This window comes from Pseudorca crassidens, chromosome 8 (genome assembly GCF_039906515.1).
Source record: "Pseudorca crassidens isolate mPseCra1 chromosome 8, mPseCra1.hap1, whole genome shotgun sequence".
Taxonomy (NCBI): Eukaryota; Metazoa; Chordata; class Mammalia; order Artiodactyla; family Delphinidae; genus Pseudorca; species Pseudorca crassidens.
The window spans coordinates 102,832,992-102,859,867 of record NC_090303.1 but is presented as its reverse complement, the minus strand read 5'-3'; the positions used below and the strand labels follow the sequence as shown (position 1 = coordinate 102,859,867).

General features: G+C 46.9%; 2 long non-coding RNA genes, 1 other non-coding gene and 1 pseudogene across 9 annotated transcripts in view; 1 reads left to right on the top strand and 3 right to left on the bottom strand.

Annotated features, from left to right (window-relative positions):
- Positions 1-26,876, top strand: part of LOC137229498 (uncharacterized) — a 255,195-nt gene that overhangs the window by 204,626 nt on the left and 23,693 nt on the right. The gene's annotated exons all lie outside the window — the stretch shown is intronic.
- Positions 6,234-26,876, bottom strand: part of LOC137229500 (uncharacterized) — a 36,955-nt gene continuing 16,312 nt past the window's right edge. Inside the window, exons 3-4 of the long non-coding RNA XR_010945715.1 lie at positions 9,690-9,898; positions 6,234-6,758 (exon numbers count right to left, since the gene is read on the bottom strand). This is a non-coding gene — a long non-coding RNA (uncharacterized lncRNA). The remainder of the gene's footprint in view (positions 6,759-9,689; positions 9,899-26,876) is intronic.
- LOC137229632 (U8 small nucleolar RNA) lies at positions 7,718-7,862 on the bottom strand. Its single transcript, XR_010945784.1, has one exon. It is a non-coding gene; the product is annotated as a U8 small nucleolar RNA (small nucleolar RNA).
- LOC137229554 (PAX3- and PAX7-binding protein 1-like) lies at positions 15,069-16,057 on the bottom strand (annotated as a pseudogene).

Sequence of the window (26,876 nt, the reverse complement as noted above, 5' to 3'; positions counted from 1 at the left end):
AGAAGACCAAGTAACAACCGAAGAAAAATTATTTGAGGACTCAGTAATGATACTAACTGGTATAAATCAACATCTTGAAACTACAATAGAAAAAAGCAAAAACAGAACACCCCTGGCATCTGGGATTAGGGCAGGAACAGACTGGGAAAGGGCTGAGGGAACTTACAGAGATGATGGTAATGTTTTATATCTCTTGATAGGGTTTAGAGTATATAGATATATTCATTTGTCAAAACTCGACAGATGTACATGAAAGACTTGTGCATTTATCATGTGTAAGATTTGTTTCAAAAGAAAAAAATGTAAAAAAAATTGAACTCTTGTTAATGATAAAAAAAATTTAAAAAGAAGCGTATTCAAAAAAAAAAATCACCAAAACATATCTGCAACATTTTTGACCCTCCATTAAAAGGAGGGCTCCAATTCACCTCTCCTTGAAGGCAAGCCATCTTTTTTTTTAACATCTTTATTGGGGTATAATTGCTTTACAATGGTGTGTTAGTTTCTGCTTTATAACAAAGTGAATCAGTTATACATATACATATGTCCCCATATCTCTTCCCTCTTGCGTCTCCCTCCCTCCCACCCTCCCTATCCCACCCCTCTAGGTGGTCACAAAGCACCGAGCTGATCTCCCTGTGCTATGCGGCTGCTTCCCACTAGCTATCTGTTTTACATTTAGTTTATATATGTCCATGCCACTCTCTCACTTTGTCCCAGCTTACCCTTCCCCCTCCCTGTATTCTCAAGTCCATTCTCTAGTAGGTCTGCATCTTTATTCCCATCTTGCCCCTAGGTTCTTCATGACCTTTTTTTTTTTTAGATTCCATATATATGTGTTAGCGTATGGTATTTGTTTTTGTCTTTCTGACTTACGTCACTCTGTATGACAGTCTCTAGGTCCATCCACCTCACTACAAATACCTCAGTTTCGTTCCTTTTTATGGCTGAGTAGTATTCCATTGTATATATGTGCCACACCTTCTTTATCCATTCATCTGTTGATGGACACTTAGGTTGCTTCCATCTCCGGGCTATTGTAAATAGCGCTGCAATGAAGATTTTGGTACATGACTCTTTTTGAGTTATTGTTTTCTCAGGGTATATGCCCAGTAGTGGGATTGCTGGGTCATATGGTAGTTCTATTTTTAGTGTTTTAAGGAACCTCCATACTGTTCTCCATAGTGGCTGTATCAATTCACATTCCCACCAACAGTGCAAGAGGGTTCCCTTTTCTCCACACCCTCTCCAGCATTTATTATCTCACACCAGTCAGAACGGCCAGCATCAAAAACTCTACAAACAGTAAATGCTGGAGACAAGCCGTCTTAATGGCTCATTTCTAACGAGTAGGATGTGGCAGAAGAAAGTCAGGGCGACTTCCACAGCTGGGTCTTAAAAAAAGATACAGCTTCTGTCTCTGTTGGGATGCTTGCCCTGGGAATCTAGCTTGACAGATGCCCATTGGGAGTAACTGTAGGTGGTTCTGACCAGTTGCTATTAACAGGAGCTGTCGGGTTGTTCCTCTAACCATAGCGTCCAGAAGACTCAAGACAAATCCAACTGTCCCAGACTCTTGTACCAAGCACGGCACTTTTCCTCCCTGGTCCTTTCTCCTGTCACCTGTTCCTATACGGCCCCATACCATGACTTTGCCCCCTGTGACCCACACTATGACCTCGGTCTGTGTGCCTCTCAGCCGGCCGCATTCACTGACCATCGCAAAGGCAGCACTAACATGTAAGTTACTTTTCCAGGGTATGACTCCTAAGTGAGGTGGAAGGTCTGCCCATAGAAATGATATTCTTTGCAGTGATGTCCTGTTCCCACTAATTCCCGGTGGTATCACTTAATGACGATGAACTTTCTCTGTGGCTGCCCGTGGCTCCCTGCCCCACCAACTGATCAGTCTTTGCAGTTGGAGGCATTTAACCATCAGCCCCAGACTCTGGGTCTAATCCTTTCCTTGGAGAGGGAACCACAAGGACTCCTGGACAGTAGTAGAGGGGCTTAAGGCAGCTGGGCAACTTTCTCCATTCTGATCAAATACCCCTTAAACTGGTTCTCCACCAGATCACAGGGGAGCAGGCCACACCAGTTTCTGCCAGTTCGTCTTCTGACTCGCTTTCTAGGAACAGAGACTTTCCTTTATCTGTTGGCCATATCTGTCCCCTAAGGCTTGAGGGGCAAGGATGTCCTTGCCCCAATACTTTTTTCACAGCTGTAATCCTACGTGTGAAATTCATTCTCTGCGGGTTGTTCTATACTATTTTCCAGATAATAATGACCACTTTTATGGAATTTCTCTTTTTTTCTACCATTGAGGCAAATGACTCCCGTCTGCCCTATCCTTGTGCTTTGTGAAGTCCCCTCATCAGACCTCACAACACTGGCTACACCCTTCTTATGAAGCAGAGGGAGCCCCTAGGACACGTCCTGGCTCATAGCAACCACTCTGTAAATGTCGCGGAGGGAACGAGTTACAGGACAGAGTGAAAGCTTTTCCTGAATGAGGAAAGGAAGCCAGTGGGGCTTCTCTACTCAGAGAGACGCCCCCTCCTCCCCCCAGGCCCCAGGGACAGTCAGCGGTGCCCTTCTCACACCCTGTCCCCCACCTGGCATTGGGAGTGAGCCACAGGCCATCTGCCTTGGAGTCACACTCCTTCCCCCAAATCAACCACCTGCCAGAGCGCATGAGCATATGATCCCTGAGAATACTTGATGAAGGTCATTAGGAGCTCCCTCGCCTGAAAGAGCTTCCAGTCCTGTCGGTGAACCAAGAACCTGTTAATAGACGGAGCCCATCTTGCTGGGTTAAGTGCTTAGGGAAGAAAGGCTTCTTGATGTGTGGCAGGGGCAGGGGGACACAGTCCAGATCTGGCGTGGTAGAGACTGCTGCTCCCTACCAAGTGTCCACACGATCCTGGAGGCCAATACAAGCACGTGTGTCTTCTCTAGGCGCTCGCTCGCTCGCTCGCTCTCTCTCTCTCTCTCTATCTCTATCTCTATCTCTATCTATCTCTTTCCTCCTCCCTTTCTCCCTCCCTCCATCTCTCTCTCTCCCCACTTGCCTGGAAGGAAAGAGTCTAAGATGGTGTCGCTGCATTATGAAAACAATTCGGATCCCAGAGTCACTGCCAAGGAGAGGACCCACGTCTGTGAGAGGCGCAGAGCAGAGCGGTGCGGGGAAGCTCGCTCAGGAGACCCATGCGGGAGGTGCGCTCGGCCCACGTCAGACCGTGCTGTGAGTGAGAAGCAGGGTCTTTACACGTCCCAGGTTGAGAGGCCGGGGTTTATTTGCTACAACAGCTAAGCTTATTCTAGTCCATCTGATACACATGGGGTATGTGATGAGGTGATTTCTTTCATGTTAGGTTTCCTATTCATCTTCTGTGAAACGTACAGGATTTAAGCACTGTCGAGACATGTTAAGTAGTTCAACGTGGAGTCACAGTGGCCAATGGGAACTTCCATACTAGTTGTTTTGAAATGTCCTCTGCGGGACTGCGGGAGTCTTCAAGTGATGAACGAAGACTACTGCTTTAGGTGAGAAGTTTGATGGGTCACGCGTGTCACTGGAACAGGAGCAATGGATAGAGCCAAGATCCCTTCCCCTGGGGTAACCGTGACGTCTTCAAACGAGATGCTAAGCAGAGTGACTTGAAGGCTCTCTGCGGGAGGACCCAACCCTTAGTTCCCCCCGTTCCCTGCTTGACTGGCCTGTGTTGTGTTCCGAACGTGTGCAGTATGGGAATCGTGATTCGTGACTGTTGACTACCGGTTCGTGTATCTCCAACCCCGTGACTCTTACCTGCCCTTACTGCTGGGCCCTGCAACAAACAGTTGTTTCGGATGGAGAAGATAGCGTGTACCAAGAGCTCTGAAGTGGGATACAGAGAAAGCAAATGGGGGCCATTTAAGCCTCTCCTCTGAAGTCGCCCAGAATAACTTGTGCCAGCGCTGAATCTTCAATTACAAGCTGTAAATCATTTTTGCATGTTATCAGGCCCAGTGATCTTTCAGTCTGATGTGACATATCTCAGGCCTTTCCGTCAAGTGTCAAGAAATGAAATGTCAAATTCTGAGTTGTTTTGCCTACTGGACAGCAGGGAAAGGGCATCGTGTGCAAAGCTTACCAGCCTGGAAGGAGCTTTGGCCAGGGAGTCAGGCTGTCAGTTCTAATCCCGGCGCTGGCCAAGGCCACAAACACATAGCAGCTGGGCCATTACTGTGAACGAGAAGATTGGAAAAGAGGATCTGAATGGTTTCCACTAGTTTTGATGATTGTGTACTATTGTGATTCTAACAAGGTTTGTCACACTGTGTTGCCCCAAGAAAGCTCAACAAATGAAACTGATTGAACACATCTGTAACCACGTGATCACAAGTCAGAAGAGGGTTTCCACAAGCCTGGTGGGGTGCAGGGCATGCTGGCTTTGGTCTCGCGAGGTCCTGGCAGGCACGCTGAACTCGGCCTTGGTGATAGATCTTCTGAGAGAGGAGAACCTTCCCCCTTTGCTCATAAGAATGCTCTGGGTCAGCCTAGTAGACATCTGGCCTCATGCTGTTGTTTGTAAAGACCACTGGACTTTAAGGCTTGGAGTTTTTAAACCAAGCACTAACACGACGTGTCAGCCAGATGAATCTGGACAAGTCACTGAACCTCTCTGAGCCTATAACTCCATCTGTGAAATAAGATATAATAGTATCTACTCTGCAGAATTGTTAGGTGTATTCAATGAAGCCCTGCCTATGAAAACCTCTAACAAAACCTATTTCACAGAGTAGACCCTTACAAAGTTTAATGAACAGATGTACAGGTGGGTGGATGGATGGACAGATGGAAAGTATTCTATCTAAAACCAACGACTGGGGAGGCAATCAAGATGGCAGAGTAGTAGGACCTGAAGCTCACCTCCTCCCACAGATAAAACCAACTACTTACTAGGGAGATAGGGAATGTTTTAGGATATTGTAAGAGGTTAGGGCTTAAACCGAAACATGGCCTGAATCTCTTTGCATTATATCCTTTGCTATCCTAGAGGGAATGAGTTCTCTAAATTCTGTGTCTGCTGCCTAAAGAATTCTTATTGTTTTCTCATCATCTGTCTTAAGGCGAGTGATTTCAAGCTATCCAATAGGCTCCATTCTTCGGCTAAGTTTTGGACTTCAAAACGTTCCTGTTCAGGCTTCCATTTACTTCATGACTTTACAAACTTTGATCACCCTGGCTTTTCCACCTTCTTTTTCTAGCCTGAAGCGCTTTGTTCTTTTTAGGTTATCCTCCTCAGGCAGCCTCCTTAGCCCTTTGATCATGTGAAGTTTTCTTCAGTGAGTGTCTCCGGCACTGTTATGTCATTATTCTTAAGAAGACTTGACTCTCAGTTTAACCACATAGAGGATGGGAGGGGGAGAAAACAGAGGAGATCAAATAAGTTATGAAACTGATGTTCTGAAAATAAGAATATGTGGTAATTGCCAACTGAGTGATAGATGCTTTGATGTGCCCCCCACACACCTCGAAATTCTAATAGAAAGTGAGAATTGGGAGCTCCCCTGGGGAGCATCTGGTCTAGTCTCTTCCACACTTGCTCAGACATAAGGATCCTCTGAACCACTTGTTCAATGTACAGATTCCAAGGCTCTGTGGGGACCAGTGCTGTCCAAGATGGTGGCCAGCAGCCACGGGTGATGAGTGAGCACTTGAAAGGTGGCAAATCCGAAATGAGTTGTGTTGTAAGTATAAAATACACACTAGATTTTGCAGGCTTCGTACAAAGAAAGAGTATAAGATATCTCATGACTGTTTTCTATTGACTGCATCTTGAAATGATAGAAGTTTGAATTTATGGGATTAAGTAAAAGATATGGACCTCCCTGGTGGCGCAGTGGTTAAGAATCTGCCTGCCAATGCAGGGGACACGGGTTCGAGCCCTGGTCTGGGAACATCCCAAATTCCGTGGAGGAACTAAGCCCGTGCGTCACAACTACTGAGCCTGCGCTCTAGAGCCGGCGAGCCACAACTACTGAGCCCACGCGCCCAGAGAGCCCGTGCTCCGCAACGAGAGAAGCCACCGCAGTGAGACGCCTGCGCACCTCAACAAAGAGCAGCCCCCCTCACCTCAACTAGAGAAAGCCCGCGCTCAGCAACGAAGACCCAACGCGGCCAAAAATCAATCAATCAATACATTTATATTTAAAAGAAGATATTAGAATTAATTTCACTTATTTCTTTATACTTTTTTTTTTAAATGTGGCTGTGAGAACATTAGAAATGACATGAATGGCTCATATTACGTTCTGCTGGACAAGGCTGGTCCAGACATACCGAATCAGAGTCCCTGTGGGAGGAGCTTATGCTTGTCAAGTATTCCTGGTGACTCTCAAGACCAGGAGAACTGGGGAAGCGCAAATAGCACAATGAACACATTTGACAGGTGAGGAAGTTCACATTCAGAGAATTTTATCAGCTTGTCCAAAGTCACGCCGAAATCCATATTGTAAGGGCCAGGGAGTCAAACGATGACCTCATCAGAAAGTAAGCTGCGTTAAGTGCAGGAATTTGGACCGTTTTGTTCACTGATGCACCCCCAGTGCTGAGAGCAGTATGTGGCATAAAGCTACTTATAAATATATGTTGAACGAATGAGGCCACGTAGACCCAATGTTCATGAAGTTAAATGCGTAATTTCAGTCCCCTAACGGCCTGGTCTGCTTTGTTCTCTTCTTGAGGCTGCAGATAATAAGAGGGTTGTTATCTACAAGGGAAAGGAAAACACATTATAGGTCATCTAGAAACTATCCTTGGAAATCACAACACGAACCACATTAGCATCTCCTAGAGAGCATCTCCTTTGCAGGCAAATTTGACTTGCAACTCATCCATTCAAACAGTGTCCTAAGAGTAATTTGTCCCACTAAGAAACATAGTCACAACAGGTTTTTTTCCCCCCAGCTCCACCTGTTGGAAATACTACCTCCTCTACCAAAAATAAAGAAGGAATATTTTTTTCCTAAACCACCTAAGCTGAAAGCATCTACCCCTAACTCCCTCTGGGGCTGATGGTTTCTATTTTTAATCATGCAGCGTGCAGAGAGAAAAACAGCTCTCAAAGGAATTGCTTTGCAGAGAAACTGTAAACATCCTCCGGCTTCTACATGTGAATGTGGGAGAGCAGTGGACTCTTCAGAAATCAGGAATGACAAGGGAACAACGGCATTTGAATCACCCACCAAAACCAAAACCGAAACCTAATTACTGTCCTCATCCTCTGTGTCCTATAAATTGCTCACCAGGCAGCTGCAAGGAGGAAGCCCGATTTCATACCGAGGGATGGAGCAAATCTTCCGTGTGGGCAAACATTCGGTCAGATGGGAGGGTGACTCATAGACCATTCTGCCCATTGTTAGAATGCGCGCCCACCTGCCTCTTCAAGGGCTGAAATAATCCGTTATCACGCGACTGCGGGAAAATCTAATTGTGACCTTGGTCCCCCAGCCCCTGTTGAATTGCTCACCCACAGCCTCGGCTGTAATTACGTAACACTTGGAGGGAGAAACACAGAAAAGACGAAGCCTATGTTGGTCTTTTAGTAAATATGGAAATTGATCAGAGTTCAGTCACATGCTTGGTGGTCTGGGGACCATGTGTGGTTTCCCCCGATCGCCCGGAAACTTGCTGCTATGCCCATTGCCAGGGTCCACCCCAAACTCTAATTACTGAGTGCAACCCCCAGGAAGATGGACATCTTGCAAGGCGTGATGACGCACAGCCGTGAATCACGAATCATGCGAGCTCCAATCATCATGTTCTATCCTGTCCTCCGAAAGGAGGACCAGGTAAGGTGTATCCTACCTGACGATGGGAAGATGTACCTTTTAATCGGCTCTCCTAGTGATGACCTATGCCTGCAAATGTTTGAAAATACCGGTCTAGGGTCACATCTGCCACACTGAACTTTGTGAAAGTCAAACTCAACTATATGGATGAAGAAATCCGTGTCACATTCCAGGGCATGGGACTCTTTCCTCAGGCCCCAGACTCTGCTTCTGAATCCCAGCCTGTAGTAGCCACTGTCTGGCGGGACCATCGGTGTGATAGCACCCAGCAGACAGCCTCACCAAAGACTCCTCATTCCCAGATTTCCTGATCTGGACCCAAGCTCTGAAACCCTCCCAGGGCATTCTGCTACTAACTACAGTCGGAATCAAACGGAGCCGGTCATGCACTTTGGACCGTATGCCCTGCCCACCTGGTAGACCCTGATGCCCATCCTAACGCCCTAGTCTACCATGGGGAAGCATCCCCTTCTTCTGCCCGATGTGCTGTGGGGACCTCTGTGCCTTGTGTCCCATTCCTAGACGTGCTGGGGCTCGCTATCCACGAGGAATCCCAGAGATAGAAACCGTTCAGGGAAAGGTTTATCTTCGATGTGCGTGCGGGCTGAGTTCAGAAGGCTGGGTGTGATCACGGTAGGGGGAGGAGGAGGCGGTCAGGGTGGAGCCCGTGGAAGGGGGCCGGCAGAGCTGAGGGGTACTTACTGCGGTGTCACCAGGCAAGGAGACACCGCAGAGGAAAGGACAGTCAGCTGTTGTTTCTTCATGCCAGTTCATCCCCAGCCCACGAGCTCCTATCTCTGACCCTTCCAGGATTAGATGGAGGGGGAGGAGCTACAGAAGCAAAGGTGAGTTTACATCCGCAAGGCAGGTGCACTGGAGGATTTGGCATTGGTACCGCTGGCTTGTGTGAGCAGCAAAAAAACGCCTCTGTGTGTGTGTGTGTCTGTGTATATCTGTGTGCATGTGTCTGTGTGTGTCTTTGTGTGTGTCTCTGTATATCTGTGTCTATGTGTCTGTGTGTGTGTCTCTGTATATCTGTGTGTATGTGTCTGTGTGTGTCTTTGTGTGTGTATCTGTGTGTCTGTGTCTGCCTGTGTTTTGCTCCTTCCTCGAGATTCTTCCTCTGGGAGGCCCACCTGCACTCTGTGTTCAGCTGGGCGACCTCCCTCCTCCGGTTGGCCCCTTGCAGTTCTCCCTGTGCCCCTGAGCTTCTATAGCCTCCCTTCTCCCTGGGGTCCCCCTCCCCTCCTAGTGGTCCCCTTGGCATGCATCAGTTTTAAGACAATGTGGAATGTTCGGGAAATGTGTAACGTTGCCTCCCATCAGGGAGCTCCAGATGCATCCTCCTGCCTTCAAGCATCTGAGGGGTATCAGACACTAGGCTGTGTGCTCTGCACATTCCATGAAACTTCTGGAGCGTCCTTCTGGTTTTCTTGACTACAACACCCTGTCCCTCATCCCCATAGGGGTGGTGAAGTGGCAGAGTAGAGGGGAAATGCCGAGCTCTCTGAAAAGCCTCCCCAGAGGGATTTTTTTGCCTCATCCTCTTCAACCTCATCTTTTGAGAGGGCTGGAGGTTGAAGATTAACTAACGTTGACTAACCAGCTTCAGCTCATTCCCCAAGCAATTCCTCCATAAGTCAACTAGCTCCTCTCTTGAAAATGCCGTGTTGCTTTCCGTGCTCCCAGGCTTTGGGGCCTCAGCCCAAACTGACGAGCATCTCATTTTAATATCTTGTTTCTCATGTACAATTATAATGCAAGGTGGTATTTATTCTAATGGAAACATGCATATATTGCAATAGAATGATAAGGTAATCTAACAGCAAACAAAGGAGGGAGTGTCTAACCTTGTCTGGGACAATTAAGAGGATCTTTGCAAAGGAAGTGATATGTGAGCTGCATCTGAAGGTCGAAGGGGAGATATTCAGTTCTGATGGAGACGGTGCTATTCTAGGTTTGACACAGCCAAGTGCTTCTCTCTCTGTGACAGCTCGTGCTCGTTAGACAATCTCAGAAATGCTTTCCAGAGCCTGACATCCAGTGGCTGTCAAACCATCTGTAGGGAAAGGACAGGGAGATGGGAATAGTAAAGATGGATTTGAACAGATAAGTTAGAGAGAAGCTACACCCCTACCACACGTACGCTTCGCTGACCTGGGAGAAGGGAGGGCTTTAAGACAATGAACATATTCACATTGCTGTGTGTGTGTGTGTGTGTGTGTTTATGTATCCCAGTATACACACACACACACACACACACACACACACACACACACACACACACATAAATAGGCCATGGGTTTAGAGTCCATGTTTTGGCCCCTCTATCCAAATCTATTCCAGAAGGTATAGGTAATGCTAGAAAAAAGGAGAAAAACATGAATACAAGGCCAGGAACTCCCATATAATTGTCTGTCAATGTCCTACACAGCTTTCTAAATGTGCCAAGGGGAGCAAATGCCAGTCAATTCTAGAGACAGACACACAGGGCCTGTGAAACGTTCTGCAGAGTTAACACAAGCTGACTCCAGGCCCCAGAGAAGAGGAAAACTCATCAGTCCGGGCATTTCCTGGGGAGGCAAGTACAGAACATGGTTCCCTAAGCCAGAAGATCAACCCAATTCTGCCCTGAGACACTGACCGCTGGTAGTTTCTGGGATTCTCCGAGGGCCGAAGGTGGAGCTGGAGGGGTCAGAGGTCAATTCACACAGCAGATTTCACAGATGAGGAAACCGGGGCTCCGAGGCATTCCACGTCTTACCCCAAATCTCACCATGAATCACCAGTGACGCAGAGCTAGAGCACAGGGTTTTTGCTCTTTATGACACACTAGGTGACATGAAGGGAAAGTACCAGCTCACCTGTGAGCAGGGCACAGAACACGTGTGTTTTCTCTCCCTACGGTCCCTCTGGAAGCCCCACTAAAAAGAAAGCAAACGCGTGACGTTATATTACAAACCTACAAGGACACAGAGACCCATCGAGGAGCTGATCCCAGACGAGAGATGCCAAGAGATGCTGGAAGAGGCAAAGCAGATGTTTAGGTGGTAAATAATACGTTCGTGGGGAAAGCTGAAACCTGATCTCCTGCAGGGAAAGAGAGCAACAGAACGCAAGGCAATTGACACCCCTGAACTGTGGAAAAGCCCCAGGAGGTGAATGCTCCAGGTGCCGCTGAAAGTGGGGCTGAGAGAGGGGCTGGGGGACATCTGTGAAGGACTTCAGTTCCCTCTGTCCCTTCACTCGGCCAGCTCACCCTTCAACACCCACACAAAGACACAAAGGCCGACCTCTCCATACGCGTACCCCAAAGGCAGAGCTGAGACAGGCTTGCTTGGGAATACTTTATTTAGGAATCTGATCCCAGGAAGCGGGAGTGAAGGACGAGCAGAAGGAGAGAGAGTCACGAGCAGGTGCCTTATTCTGTGGACCAGCGCGTGGGTGACCAGTTGTCCCAGCTCACCAGGACTTCTGAGGAGGCTTGTGGATTTGTTCACGGAACCCTCTGCCCTGGGAAAGGGGCGGGGAGAATACATGTCCATCACCTCCACCTACTGTGACTGGCGGCATCAACTTCCCTGTCCCTCCAGGTTGCACACATGTGATACCTACTGAGTTTCCCCTCCAAGGCACCCAGGAAGCTCAGGGGCAGAATCAGGAGTTGCTGGCCAGGTGCTGTCAGGGTAAACCTGCGTGGGGCTGGTCACCCCTGCATGGAATTTGTCACCACAGCAGTGATGGGAACAAAGTAGATGGGGGGGATTGGAAGTGCTTCAAAACAGGTCGCAAATACAATTATGAGCTGGGGGCTCTGGGCTTGGGAGTTCCAGGCACAGGGGAAGGTTTTAGCAAAGGGGAAGAAAACAAAAGCTTTCATTAAAAACCCAAACGCTGGAAAGGGACTTCCCCAGTCCACTTCCCTTGCTTGGTCTCAGGAAACCAGCGGCCATATTTATATCCTCAGGCATGAGGCCAGAGGCTCTTCCCAAGAGAAACGGCCTAGCAGAAGATACAAGACCTGCTATTTCAGGGTGCCTCTCACAAAATGACCAGGTCTCAGCCCAATAACCGTAAATGAAATCCTGCTTTAACCATGCTCACAGATCTCCTTTGCTGCTGACTCTTAAATAAAAACAGAAAGCAAGAGACCACCGGAAAATTGAGGCAAGCCTGTATCACTAAAGATAGCTCTGGTTTTTAAAGTTTTCTCTTAAATAGATTGACTATTTCCCTTCAAGTGCATTTCAGTGTTTGTTTGGCTTTCCTTTCACTGTTAACAGTAGCCTCGGAGGGACAAAAGAATCTTGGCTTTCAAGAAGCAGCATTAAGATTAAGAGCACATGCAAATGCCGGAACCAAAGGTGGTTCCGTGAATGTCAATTGGTGCAGCCACTGTGGAAAACAGTATGGAGGTTTCTCAAAACACTAAAAATAGAACTACCATAGGACCCAGCAATTCCACCCCTGGGTATATATCCCCCCGAATTCCACTAATTCTAAAAAATACAGGCACCCCAATGTTCATAGCAGCATTATTTATGATAGCCAAGACATGGAAACAACCTAAATGTCCATTGACAGATGAATGGATAAAGGTGTGGTGCATATATACAATGGAATACAACTCAGCCATAAAAAAGAACAAAAGTTTGCTATTTGCAGCAACATGGATGGACTTGGAGGGCATTAAGCTAAGTGAACTAAGTCAGAGAAAGACAAATAATGTACGATAGGACTTAGATGTGGAATCTAAAAAAATACAACAAACTAGTGAATATAACAAAAAAGCAGCAAACTCACAGATATAGAGAACAAACTAGTGGTTACCAGTGGGGAGAGGGAAGGGGGGAGGGGCAATATACGGACGGAGGGTGGGAGGTACAAACTATTGGGTATAAGATAGGCTCAAGGATGTATTGTACCACACAGGGAATATAGCCGATACTGTATAATAATTGTAAATGGAAAGTAACCTTTAAAAATTGTATTAAAAAATAGGGGCTTCCCTGGTGGCGCAGTGGTTGAGAGTCCGCCTGCCCATGCAGGGGACACGGGTTCGTGCCCCGGTCCGGGAAGATCCCACATGCCGCAGAGCGGCTGGGCCCGTGAGCCATGGCCGCTGAGCCTGTGCGTCCAGAGCCTGTGCTCCGCAACGGGAGAGGCCACAACAGTGAGAGGCCCGCGTACCGCAATAAATAAATAAGTAAATAAATAAATAAAAATTGTATTAAAAAATAAACTTTTAATTTTAGAAAAAAAATCTGATTCCCTTAACAATAGCAGCATGAAATTGGGAAAGTCACTGAACTTCTCTGTTCCTCAGTTTCCTCATCACTTACATGAGAAATACTGATGAGCCCCACGTGCTACTGGTGCCACTGGTCTCTGTGGAAAGAGCTGCCACAGGGCACCATTCACGTGGAACCGATGGAAATGGCTTCCCCCGGAGGCATGCAGCGGGTGAAGAGGCAGGACCACATGACATAGCCCTGTTCCGCAAATGTGCCAGGGAGTGTCCCCAGGACCGTGCACACCGTGGGCCATCTACCAGCCTCTGTCCCGCGATCAGAGTGATGGGGCTGGAGACACCCAGAACCCTGCTTGCTTTCGGAGAAGTCTCCTCCCTGTCCCCGGCATGCACAGCCTCACCACCCCAATTTGCACAACACTCCTGTGTGCACTTCATCGTATACACATCCATCACTGAGTCACACCTCATCCTTTACTAACTGGAAACTCACCCCACTTAGCTTTGCACATCTCTGAACACTCACGCTCCACTATAGCCCAAATCCTCCCACCGGGCCTTCTAGAACTCAAGGTCATCAGCGAGCTCTTCTCTATTTCAACGTCTTCTTGGAACAATCTCTTCACCTTCTTCTCTGGCAGGAACGGGCTGACTGTGGAGGACTGAGCATCCCCTTCAGCCTGTTCTTTTGAACCCCTTGCACAGGTGGTCTGGGACGTGAAGTAGGGGTTTCCAGTTCCTCATTGTGGTTTCTAGACCGTCACCCCTCCTCACTCATGAAATGAATCTGGTTCTTTGAAGCTCTTGCCATTAGCCAGCCTCGTTAGCTCCCTGTGATCATGACAGCCATCTGGATCACTAGAACAGTCCCCTCTTCTCTTAAAGATCACTGTTTTGATCTGTTTGCCTGTATCTAAGCACAGTTCCCACCCACCCGCCTCCCGCCTCACTTGTGTCCTGAATTCAATCCCCTCTCATCTGCTCAAAGATATCACCGTGGCAATTTTCCATCCTCTCTCACATCATAAATGCCCCTTTCTGTGGATTATTTCCCTTGATCGTACAAAGATGTTCTCATCTTTAAAAACAATAATAAAAGAACCTCCCTTGAACTCAGATGAGTCTCTTGCTTCTCCACATGTCCAACTCGCCTTTTATCACGACTCGGCAAAAGAGAGCCTACAGTCCCTGAATCCACATCCTTTCCCATCATTACCTTGGGAAACTACACCAGTTAGACTGTTATCTCCACAATAGAAACCAAAACCACCTTCATCAAGGTCAGTTCCGTGTCAGCATGTCATCTAATAGTCATTTCACCAGGATCATTTTTCTCAACTAGGTATGCTACCCATCAATGCCTTTCTTTTTCATGAAATGAAATGTTGCTTTTACTTGGCTTCAAGGAAGTTCCGGAATGTTTGAAGGACCCACGGAAAGAGCAGCACAGACTGGTCTGGGTCTCTGTAATTTGGGACCAATTTGAGGACTAAAATAGGCACAGTATCTCTCGGCGCCTCTTCTACATCCTACATCCAATGACTGTTTCCTACACTCAGGGACGCACTGTGCTCACCTCTGTGTGGTGGAGGCCGAGACGGAGACTGTGACCTTGCCTTCCAGGGCTCACAGTGCAGAAGGGAGACATTCTCCTTGGTCTAAGAAAATAACTCTTATTTTATTCTTTTCCCCCTCTGCCCAAACTGACTTCTGCTGACGCCCCTCTGCCTACCCAGTGAGTCTGTTGCCAATATCTTAAATCCTATTTCCTCTGCTCACCCTCAAGCATATCACAGTGACAACTGGGAACAAAATCTGCTGAATAAATTCATTCATTCTTAGGGCAAAATGATTGGGAGCCCCCTTTAAACGCCTGTGTTTTTTGAATTTAAGAGTGCTCCTTATATTAAAGCAAGAATTAATACTGAACAACTTAAGGAACTTTGTAAAGTGCAAAATGTATAGACAGAGAATGGTATTAAAACAAACGATAGCTTTTCAGGCTGATAGGTCTACATTCCTTCTGAGACTTCACTTCTCTCATGCTGTGGACGCTTACAACAGACAGCATGACCCAAAGTGTGGACACTTGCAAGAGGCTTTACTCTCTGTGTTATGTTTTCCCTTGAATGTCTTGTTTCCACACCAGAGCACCCGACGCGTTCTGAGAATTGTATCTGCCGAGTATACAAGGCATCCAAAGAAGTTTTCTAAAAAGCTGAGGGATTGTCCTTTCTCCTTTCAGAGTCAGGAACCACTGTTTGGAGAAACAATTGATGCCACTGGGGACTTTTTTTGATGCTGTGATTTCCATCTTCTGAATTCTGAGAAACCATGGAAATGTATCTATTCAGTAAACATCTATCAGTAACTCCTGACGACTTTTATTTAAGAAAATACCATACACTGAAGAAAATTCCCTAATAGCTTGACTAAAGACCAAAACTATCTTTGAAAATACCAATAAGGCCCCCAATTTTTGTTTTCTAAGACTTTTTTTTTTTTGCGGTACGCGGGCCTCTCACTGTTGTGGCCTCTCCCGTTGCAGAGCACAGGCTCCGGACGCGCAGGCTCAGCGGCCATGGCTCACGGGCCCAGGCACGAACCCGTGTCCCCTGCATCGGCAGGCGGACTCTCAACCACTGCGCCACCAGGGAAGCCCCTAAGACATTTTTTTTTAATATAAGGGCGTGAATGCATCATCATCTAAAGTTCTTCTCATTCCCAATATCTCCTACATATTTTGTATTTGGTTCTGTCTTTCAAAATGTAATCCCTAGCCAGGATCTGTGTATATTTAAGCAGGGTGAATTACCTGGGCTTGAATTCACACCAGGTAAGGTGACTCACCTGCTCCTCCTCTAGTCTTCACCGTCTCTGTAAACAGATGCTCAAACCCAGGACCTGGGACTCACTTTTGTCTTCTCACCATCACTCACCTTCATACCCATCACCAGGTCTTGTCATTTCCGTATCCACCTCTGTGGATCTGAATTCTCACTATCATCCCCTGTCCGGGGTAGCCATAACCTTTCACCTGAACTGAAACCACAGGCTACTAATTGGTATCCATTTCTGATCCATTCTACACATAGCTGACAAAGTCTTATTGGTATATCACTTCCTGTTCAAAGCCTACAGTGGTTTCCGTTCACAAGCAGGATATCCGACAGAATCCTTACCAAGGTCCAAACAGCCCTGCATGATCTGTCCTCACGCTCCCCTTCATCTGACTCACTATTCTCTAGTGATAGTAATATTCTTTCGGGTCCAGCAGAGATCTCTTCGGAGTCAGGACCCTTGCACGGGCTACTGCCTCAGCCAGATGTTAAGTCAGAGCAGCCTCTGCGAATTATAACTTTAAATTGTGGAGTCAGAGAGTCCTTTCCGAGATCTGAAGAGTGAGTCCCACCCTGTTCACTGGCTCAGAGCACATCCCTTGAACCTATTAAAGCCACGCTAATGACCTATCTGTTTTTAGTCTGCCTCCCTACTGGACTGTAAGCCCCATGAGGGCAGGGGTATGTCTGTTTTCTTATGAAGAACACCCCCTTTGCTTGCAAACTTCCAAAATAAGTGCCTACTTAATAAATATTTGTTAAAGAATAAATTAATGTTATTTTTCCTTCTAAAATCTGGCTTGCCCCAGAATGTGTTACTTTTTCTTTTTAATCTAAACTCAGGGTTTTTTTTAATGCAAAAAACTGTTTCTGAGAAACAGAGCGCTCTCTCTCACTCAATTCCATGTGTTGCTGTAACAAATACATCTCTGTGTTGAGCTATCACATGTTTTTAGATTTATTCCTCACTCACGTGAAACTCATGTGAGTATTCTTGACCTGCAGGCAGCTTTCCTTCTCTAGAAGGAAACCCAAGCCCCTTCCATGTGGGAAGCAACCTGTTCAGTTGAAGCTGTGAGGATGTGCTGCTCATTTGCATCAGGACCAGAGGAGGAGCGTGGTGGGAGGGGCACAGGATGCCGTGCGCCCGACCTGCACTCGCATCCACCTGGTGGAAATCTGTGACCTGGCACACAGAACCGCAGGAGAAACGGGGAAATATGTTCTAGCCCCAAAGGAAGAGCAAGTGATTTCATGATCAGTTCAAAGACAATCCCAAGCTTATCAAAGAATTGTGTTTCAAGAATTCGTCTCTCACTGAAGTTGCTTATTCTTTGGAATGCACTTGATTCTGCCCGCTCCCTCCCCTATACCACACAGGCTGGGTCTTTAAGCCAGTGCACAGGAAACAAACCCAGGAGAATGACGGCTGAGTTGGCCAAGATCGCCACCCTCTCCCTCTGCGGGACAAGGTCGCTAAGTCACCACAGGCCTCTGTGATCCAAGGCAGGAGCGACAGAAGGAGATGCCCAGGGACTTTAACGTGAACAGACCTGGGATTGGGGCCATGTGGAGGGGAAAGCCTCTCACAAATAGTAGCCTTAACCTTTATTCACACGCACCTTTCAGGAATGGCTAAACCCCCAGGACCCCTACCCCGCCAGCTCTCCCCACTTGTTCCCATTTTCCTCCTTCCCCTTTCAACTTTTAACAGAAATACACTTTGTTTTCCTCTGAAGTGTGGGGGAAATCTTTTATTTAAAATTCAATAGCTTGCGGAAAATTCTCTGAGTCTCAAGGGTCCTGCATGCGCCTTTGGGTTTCCCTACAAGGACTCAGTGAAAAAAAAGACAGAGAACTGTTTTGCATGTGTAGATAACTTTTTAGATTTACTGTCTTTTCTGAGATTTTCCACAGTTTGAAACAAAAGTAATGTGCTGGCTCTAGGGCCATCAATTATCAAATGTTGTACCATAATGGACCAAAAGTGAGAAACCTCGGCTAGAAGGAATATATTAGAGAAATAAGAGACTGAAGGCTGCCCCCTGTGAGCCAGGGAATAAATCATATAAAGGTAAGGGGCTGAGGAGCCCTGTGAGGCCTGAAGGGTTAATCAGGCCCTCGCACCTGCAGGAGACAAGTTACCCATGAGTGACACCTGATGGAAGCAGGTGCCTGTTGCCATTTCCTTTCCCAGAGGGAAGGAGGGCAAAGACCTCAGTGGACAGGTTGACAAAAATGAACAGCACCTGCTCAGGGAAACTCGTGGCACTTTGATTTGCAGCGCATACATTTAATTCAGAACCACCTGCATCAACCCATTTCTGTACTTCAAAATGAGGGTGTAATAAAGCCATTACCTATCTTAAGGCGATGACATGAAGCCCACTTTTCTCTTTTTTCTTTTTTATTGAAGTATATTTGACCTATAATACTGAGTAAGTTTAAAGTGTACAACATGTTGATTTGATCCGTGTATATATTGTAGTCTGGTTGCCATTGCAGTGTTAGCCAGCGCCTCTATCCGGGCACAGTTATTACTTTATCATGGTGGGATTAATTAAGAGCTGGTCTCATAGCAAGTTTAACAATTATAATGCAATAATGTTGTCTATATTCACTAGACTGTGCAGTAGATCTCCAGGACTTATCTACTGGTTGCAAGTGTGTGCCCTTAAACATCTCCCCTTTTCTTCCCCCCAAGTCTGCCCCCAGCCCCTGGGACCCTCCGTTTCACTCTGTTTTTAGGAGCTTGGCTATTTTTAGATTCCACCAATAAGTGAGATCATACAGTGTTTTCTAATGTCTAGTACTCACTTCTGTTAGTTGCCTCTGCCTTTTCTCTCTACTTTCTTAACTCACTCTGATTCATCTTTTCCACTTTCCCCCATTTCTCCCTCGTTAGTTCTTAGTTGCTTCCCCATCCCACTCTCCTCTCACCGTGTCAGCCCCGGGACCTCCACGAACTCAGATGATCTGGTCCAGCTAAGTTCCTTCTCATGCCGGGCGGCAGATGCCATACTTCCAGCCTCATTCAATTCGTGATCAATCAATCCAAAAATATTTACTGAGTGCTTGTACATGCCAAGCAAAGAGGTAGAATTGGCGGGGGTGGGAGGGCAGGCAGAGACTTTCATTCCCAGGATGTCAGAGAGCTGGCAACATTAGTGAAACGCTTGGGTTGGTGCAGACTTTGGTGTGATCCGGGAACGATCATTTATTAGTTCTGTGGCTTTATTCAAGGTGTTTACCTTCTCCAGTGTTGAGTTTTCTCATCCATAAAATGGGCATTAGAAAAGTTCCTCACTGGAAGGTGCTGGTGCAGATTAAACAAGATAATCTGGAAGGAACATTTATTACGGAGCCAGCTAGCTTCGTGGCACCAACCCCTGACGCGCATTAAGATCTTATCACCTCCTCAAATTAATGCTGAACTAACAGAATGACAACACTGATCCCCCGACAGCTGTAGAACACTTGACGGCTTTTGAACCTCATCTGTCGTTTAAAGGCTGATAATTCCCAGAGTTACAGTGACCGTCTGCTCCGGCAACGCCACCACCTTCAGCCCTACATCTCCAGCCAGCATCCGGGTGAGAAAGACATGGGTTGTAGTACCAGGCAGCCAGCAAGATGCTTGGAACCCCACCTGCTAATAGGGTGTCTGCTTGATTGAAAGTCACAGGGTCGGGGTGGGTACCAGTCCCCTCAGCATCCGTCTGGAGCTTGGAAATGGCAGCGCGTGTGGGAAGCCAGAACACACGGTGGCGGCAGCAGAGCGCTTTGCAGAGTCTTCGCACAGGCTGTGATTTTATCTGGCGTTTGTGTTTATTGTGGCTGGTGGAAACGTCCTCCCCTAGCAGGGGGACTGAGGCTAATGCTCGTGTACCACATAAGGTTACGCCTCAATTACGATTTCTATGAGAATCATGTCTTCGGAGACTAGCTCCTGGGGAGAGATTGCTCTTTTTTATTGTTTTGCCTGAAAATAGGAAACTCCCTTCCTGCCGTGAGGCAAGGCAGTCTTTTGACCTCCCTCCAGAAACACACAGATGCTAGCGCACTGTACCTCCCCCAGATCCCTTAATCTGGGCACGACTCGCAAAATTAATGAGTCACAAGGATTGCAGTTGCACGGGGATATTAATCATGATCCTGATTTGCAGGATCGTCCTAACGTTTCAAAAATGTATTCTTCTCAACTCTTATTTCACTCTCAAGGAAATTTGAGAAGCAAGGCCTGAAATTATAGTTGCTTCTCTCATTCAGGAGTAAGAGGTGGTCCAAAGTTAGCTCGATTTCCTAGGGTCACTAGAGAAAAGTCTTACGGAAGCACTGGTCTCCTGCTTCCTGGTCCCGTTGGTTGATCTTTCCCCATCACAGTACATCAGTAATGCTTCCTATTTGTTCTTCTCTCCGTAGTCAGGGAGTACGTCTCGCCCAAGCTTCCGTTGTGACGTTTCTGACTTTCCTGTCCACTCCATTGCTACTGTCACCGGTTACATCTGGTCCTGAACACTCACAGTGACTCCCTCATGTGTTTACTTCTTCCACGTCCTTTGGTTCCAACAGGTGTCCGACATCTATGCGTTCCTTATGACCACATGATCCCTCATAAAAGTAATCTCTGAGCCTCTATTATCTACAAGATAAAACCAAACTCTTCACTCGGGCGCGAGAGACCCCTGCCTACTTGTCTAAGCTTCCTTCCAAGAAGCATCCTTCTCTCCAGTCAGCTCGAGAGACCCAGTGTTCTCAGAGGGTATGCGTGTCCTCGGACCTGAGGCCTTTCCCTGACCCTCCCAATCCCCTCCATCAAAGACCGGGTGAGCCCTGCTTGCCCTGTAAGCCTTTCTGACCACGCCAGCCAGCTGTGACCTGTCCTTCCTCAAGTCGCCTACCTCTCACCTGCCACAGGGCAAGTTCTGCCCCATGTTCCTTAAGCAGGATTTTGTTTGTTCACTCCCCCCCTCCCACAGAACCCTAGGGAACTTGACTGCACTACTTTCTTTAGGCTCTAAACATATGGTGTGATCCTCTGCACATAATAGACAAGGGCATTTGTGCCCTTGCTGAGCTACTGAGAGCTCTAGAACCCTTGGAGAAGATGGGCAAAGGGTATTAAAAAAAAAAAAAAAGCCAAGAATTTCAGTGTGGACCTCCCAGATAGCCACAGCAATAGCAGCTAAGAAGGTTCTGCAGTGGATGTAAAGAACCTAGTGGACTGCGTTTTTGCAGTAAGTAAAGAGAAGGCCATGAAACACTCTGAAACTGGAGGAGGAGAACCAAGGCTCCCCTGGGGTCCCTTGGAGGGGCATTTTGTTTTGTTTTGTTTTGTTTTGTTTTGCGGTACGCGGGCCCCTCACTGCTGTGGCCTCTCCCGCTGCGGAGCACAGGCTCCGGACGCGCAGGCTCAGCGGCCGTGGCACACGGGCCCAGCCGCTCCACGGCATGTGGGATCTTCCCGGACCGGGGTACGAACCCTTGTCCCCTGCATCGGCAGGCGGACACTCAACCACTGCGCCACCAGGGAAGCCCTGGAGGGGCATTTTTCAAAGGCATTCAGTGTGGCTACCAGTTTACAGAGAGGTGAGCTTCAGAAGAGAAAGTCAGGGAGTCTCCACGTCTAAACTCGTTTTTAACGGAAGTGTGTATTTCCTGTAGCCAGTTACTCTCAAAGACCTTGCTGTGCCCTGTGACACACACCCGGGGTGAGCTCAGTCCTAAGCCCAGTAAAGGAGGCAGAGCGGCAGCCAGCTGTCTGATGCTCCCCGCGGTCAGGCTGGGGTTCCCCGTTACTGGGAAGAAGGGAACAAAGGCGCTGTGCCCTCCTCGGGACATCACTCTGGAGGCCACGGCGTCTCTGTGGCACCAGGGCTGTCAACCTTCATCACTGGTCCCCACGCCCTCCATCCTCTCCCCAACCTCTGTCCAACCAAGGACTTCTAGGCCCCTTCTTAATTTGCGGGTTATTTCCGTGTGATCATCACACTGGTGGGATGTCAGGTGTACCGATGAGCTCACCGGGACATGCTGTGACACCATTGCTAAGAACCAGCTTTAAAGACGGCAGGGAAGTCTCCTCCCTGCCGGAGTCCTCAGCTTTGCTCTGTGGCTTTTATCACTTGCATCCTCTTCTCGTCGTTTTGTGTCTCGTGGCCTCTGTCCTCTGAGTCCCCTTCCACTCCCTGGCTCTGACAGTCCTGCGTAAGGAAGGATGGACCCTAAGTGAATCCTCTGAATGGAGCACACCCTGCAGCTCCCTTGTAAAGCACTTCCTGGCTCTTCCACCGTGATGACCTTCGCCATCTCTCTCTCCCCAGCACTTGACATTCAGAACCTCCCTCTTAGCCCTTAGTTGTAGCAGGCGCCGCCACTGCAGGGCCGTCCTCATGCCAAGCACTGTGCAGAGAGGACCAGGTGATAAGCACGGGTACGGTGTCAGGTGCCTCACACAGCTAGAGGTGTCCATACCTCGTCCGGGCTGCTCTCTGACCTGGCTTTGTGTTGCTTTGTGCTTGGAAGTAACAAAAACTAAGAGAAGGCCAGGTCCTCCCACTGTCTCATTTCTAGACTGACAACAGAGGCGTCTGCCTTCAGGAAGTGGGGACCAACGTCAAATCCCTCCCTGACTTAACACTCAGCACAGGGCTGGAGCATCCTGCATCCAGCTGCCACTCAGTTTCCATTCCGCAGCCACCCTCCAGGCAGTTTATGTTGCAGCCCAGAGATCAGAGCCCAAGCACCTCGCGGGAAGCCTGCTTGCCTTCGGAATCAGGCATTTACAGAGGAGCATCTCCTCAAAGGAACTGAGAAAAGCAAAACAGTGTTGCCAATCAGCCCGTGAGGGCTCTCAAGGCGCAAAGCGTCCCCAACTCAGACAGAATCCAGAGTTCTTTCCTTGGGTAGCAAAGACCTTCTCTCTTGGGTGACCTTTCCTTTCAGCACTCCTTGCCCTGTCCCTATTTCACTGGGTCTCTTCTCCCCTGATGACCTGATCTCTGGTCTTGAAGACGAGAAGTGCTTCTTTTTATTGCTGTTGAGTTACTCTCTCAGGCAGGTCTAACCTGAGGTCCCTGCGGCATTCACAAAAGTCAGAAAAGCAAGATGTTTAAACTGGAGGGACCTAGCAGTCACCTCATCCAAGCCCCCACTCGTAGATAAGAAGCCCACGTCCAGTCTGCTGGAATTATTTGCTCAGGTTCACGCAGGCTCTTAGTGATGAAGCTGAGAGAAGGTATTTCCTCGGTTCCCCATATTATCCCTGATTCAGATTGTGAAACCGAACAAGGAAGTGTATTCAAACTGTGTCTAAAGTGAGACTAAATAAGGGATTGGCGAAGGTCTAAGAAGCTCTGTGTGATAAAGCATATGAATTGGGGGGCAGCTGACCGAGGAGGGCACCCTCAGTCAACTGAATGTTTCCAGGATCACTTATCCTCACCGGGTTCTGAGCAGGTGAGCCTGCATGATTATTATCCTGCCCACCTGATGATCCCCAGATCCCTGTTCACTGACATTGTCCCTCAATGGAATGCACAGTCTCTTTTCAGGAGGTACTGGCATGTAGATTGCAGGGAGAGTGAATATTTCACACCTCCTAGAGGAAAGGCAAAGATGCGCTCCCACCCCCAAGAGAGCAGGGGGCAGAGCTTGTCCTGTTCCCCACGTGGAGGAGAGGGAGGGGGTGAGCTGTGTATCACAAACGCCAAAGCTTCTCTAATTTGCCAGCCTCTGCTCTCATTACTAACCCAGAAGGGCATGACAGAGCCCGGAGTTGCATTAAAATTCTCCAACAGGGGTGTTCACCAATAAGCAGCAAGGGTGAAAATAACCGAGGGTGGAAATAATCCCTCAAAGATCATAATTAGACAACACAAAACCCCCAACAAAAAACAAAGAGAATCACTGGGTTAATGAGTGGCAGACTGGTAATTAAATGTGAAAACCTATGCCTTAGGATCAAGTGTGCCCTGGAAGAATGTCTGAGTTCTCGGATATGGGGAGAGGCTGCTTCCAGATGGCAAAACAAGGAACACAGAGCCCGCGGGAGTGGGGACAGCAAGGTGGTGAACTCAGTAAACTGGGATCTCCCACAGGTCAGCGTGGGAAGGTCCCAATTCCCACAGTTGGAAACAACCTAAGGGTTTCTCCATTCCAACGTTCAATTTAAAACATTGAGTGCAATATTGGTTTTTGGTGAACACTGGTTATTTTCTAAATACTAACAAGTCACTAATTTAGGAGTTCATACAGTATTTTCCAATAATGTTTCTTTTAATCGTGTTTTATTATTGTGGCTACCATGCTAATTAATGTGCATATACAATGCAGGCATGGGTGTGGGTGTTTATGCCATTGCCCTCGAGAATTTACAGTAAAACAAGAAACATAAAATACTTTGATATTCCTGAAGAGTTCATCATTTCCTCATGAATGACTTGATTACTGAAAGCCCCTCTTCCTATATAAATAAACAAAATGATATCTTCCCATAGACTGGAAATCAGGAGAAATTATAAACTTTTTTCCCCGTGCTAAATCACCTCAAATTCCTTTAGATATACCCCATACTAAAAATTCCCAAGGTCATTTGACTTCACAACAGAATTTTAAAGGGCGTGAGAGTGGAGAAAGTCTCTTAGAAACATCATTATGGGTTTTGAAACAAGTTCTGTTTTTTCAACACGCCTCATGTTAAAAAGAAATAGGAGACATGCGGCTGGATAAGAAGCTGGGTACTTAGTTGGGGGGGGCAGGGAGAGATGAGTTATGACTAGTAAAATACAACAAACTAATTTCCAAGAAACAACGTCCACAAGAATGAACAATGCCCCAGAGACAAAGTGAAAGCATTTATTAGCATCCCTAAATAGGGCAAGGCTGAGACATGGCAAGGCACACAGGAAAGCAGGACATGTTAGAACACAAGATGCAAGGGCTTCCCTGGTGGCGCAGTGGTTGAGAGTCCGCCTGCCGATGCAGGAGACACGGGTTCGTGCCCCAGTCCGGGAAGATCCCACATGCCGCGGAGCGGCTGGGCCCGTGAGCCATGGCCGCTGAGCCTGCGCGTTCGGAGCCTGTGCTCCGCAACGGGAGAGGCCAAAACAGTGAGAGGCCCGCGTACCGCAAAAAAAAAAAAAAACAACAAGATGCAAAAGTCAATGATCAACACTTGGAGATTGTAACTTGAAAATCATATTCACAGAGACAGAAAGAAGCAAAGAGCTAAACAGATCTAGAGAAGATAAAGAATCTTTATGGGTTGTAAAGAAAAGGAAATTCCCATGGGTTAAGAATTCTGAAACTACTTTGTGTTTTAGGGTCGAACAAATAAGTACATTGCAGATAATGAGAACTAAGTGTCTCACTGGCAGAGAAAGAATTTACAAATAAGGAGAGGGAAAAGCCTAGAAAAACTTCTCTGGTGCTGGACTGGGGTTGGAGATATCCATATGGACTCATGACAAAAGCATAAATACAGATGTGTGTATGCATGTGTTATATGAGTCCATATATTCTTAGCTATTTCAACTGAGGACAGCTATAGAAGCAGCAGTGACACCCCAGTATCAATGAGCACAATTATCTTCCATGGTTTGGTTTCTAAATACCATTCTCAAAAACAAACAAACGAAAACGGAACTGTGGACAAAAAAAAAAAAAAATGTTGCCTGTCATTTCAGTAGACAAAGAATGTCTCCTGCCATCCCAGTAAACAATAAATTATGCTCACCGTCAAGCCAACAGCCACTGCAGCCTACCCCCACCCCTGAGAGTAACTGAAGATGGAGAAAAACAGGATACTGGCCCTAGATAGTTAAGGTGCAGATCAAAGGAATAATTTCAGTAACCCCGGACTCTTGCATCTTCTCATACGTAGAAAAGCACTAAAATCATTCACTTTAGATGTCTGGTTTTTTGTGAGTAGCAGTAATCTTTTGATCTTTGACCACATTTATTTTTCAGCAAAAACACCCATTTAGCCTGGCTCCTCCCTCACCTCTTTGGAGCAATTCCTCAGAGTTAGCTGAGAGGCTGTCTCCCCAGCTATACAGTCCTCAGCAATGTCTCCAAATAAAACATAATTTTCAACTTTTACGTTGTGTGTGTGGTTTTTTTTTTTTTTTTTTTTTTTCAGTTGACAGAACCAAGCCTCTTTAGTAGTTGATTTCAGGACTGGAACAAAGAAAATACCAGATGAGCCTGGAGCATCTTGTGGAGCTAGAAAATAAGAAATTGCTGAACAGAAAAGCACACATATTGGAAAGGAACAGAAACCAACCTGAAAGGTCTCCCAATGGGCAAAGTTACAACAACTCAAGACATAGATAAACAAAATAAATAACTATAGTACTAGACTATAACTCAAAGAATAAAATAAGTATCTATGAGTCCATACTGATAAAAATAAATAACTGGATAAATAAATCAATGGAAGAAGTGGCAGTTCTTCCTCACAGGAGAATCCCAATTAATAAATGTAGAAACAAAGGGAGAAATAAAAAATCACCATTAACATAGGCAAAATATTCTTAGGCATAAATTGTAACAATATTTTCTTAGATCAGTCTCCCAAGGCAAAAGAAATACAAGGAAAAATAAACAAATGGGACCTAATCAAACTTAAAACCTTTTGCACAGCAAAGGAAACCATCAACAAAATGAAAAGACAACCTACAGAATGGGAGAAAATATTTGCAAACGATGTGACTGACAAGGGGTTAATATCCAAAATATACAAACAGCTCATAGAACTGAATAAAAAAAAATCTAACAAACAACCTAATCAAAAAATGGGCAGAAGACCTAAATAGACATTTCTCCAAAGAAGACATACAGATGGCCAACAGGCACATGAAAAAATGCTCAACATCACTAATTATTAGAGAAATGCAAATCAACACCCCCAATGAGGTGTCACCTCACAGCAATCAGAGTGGCCA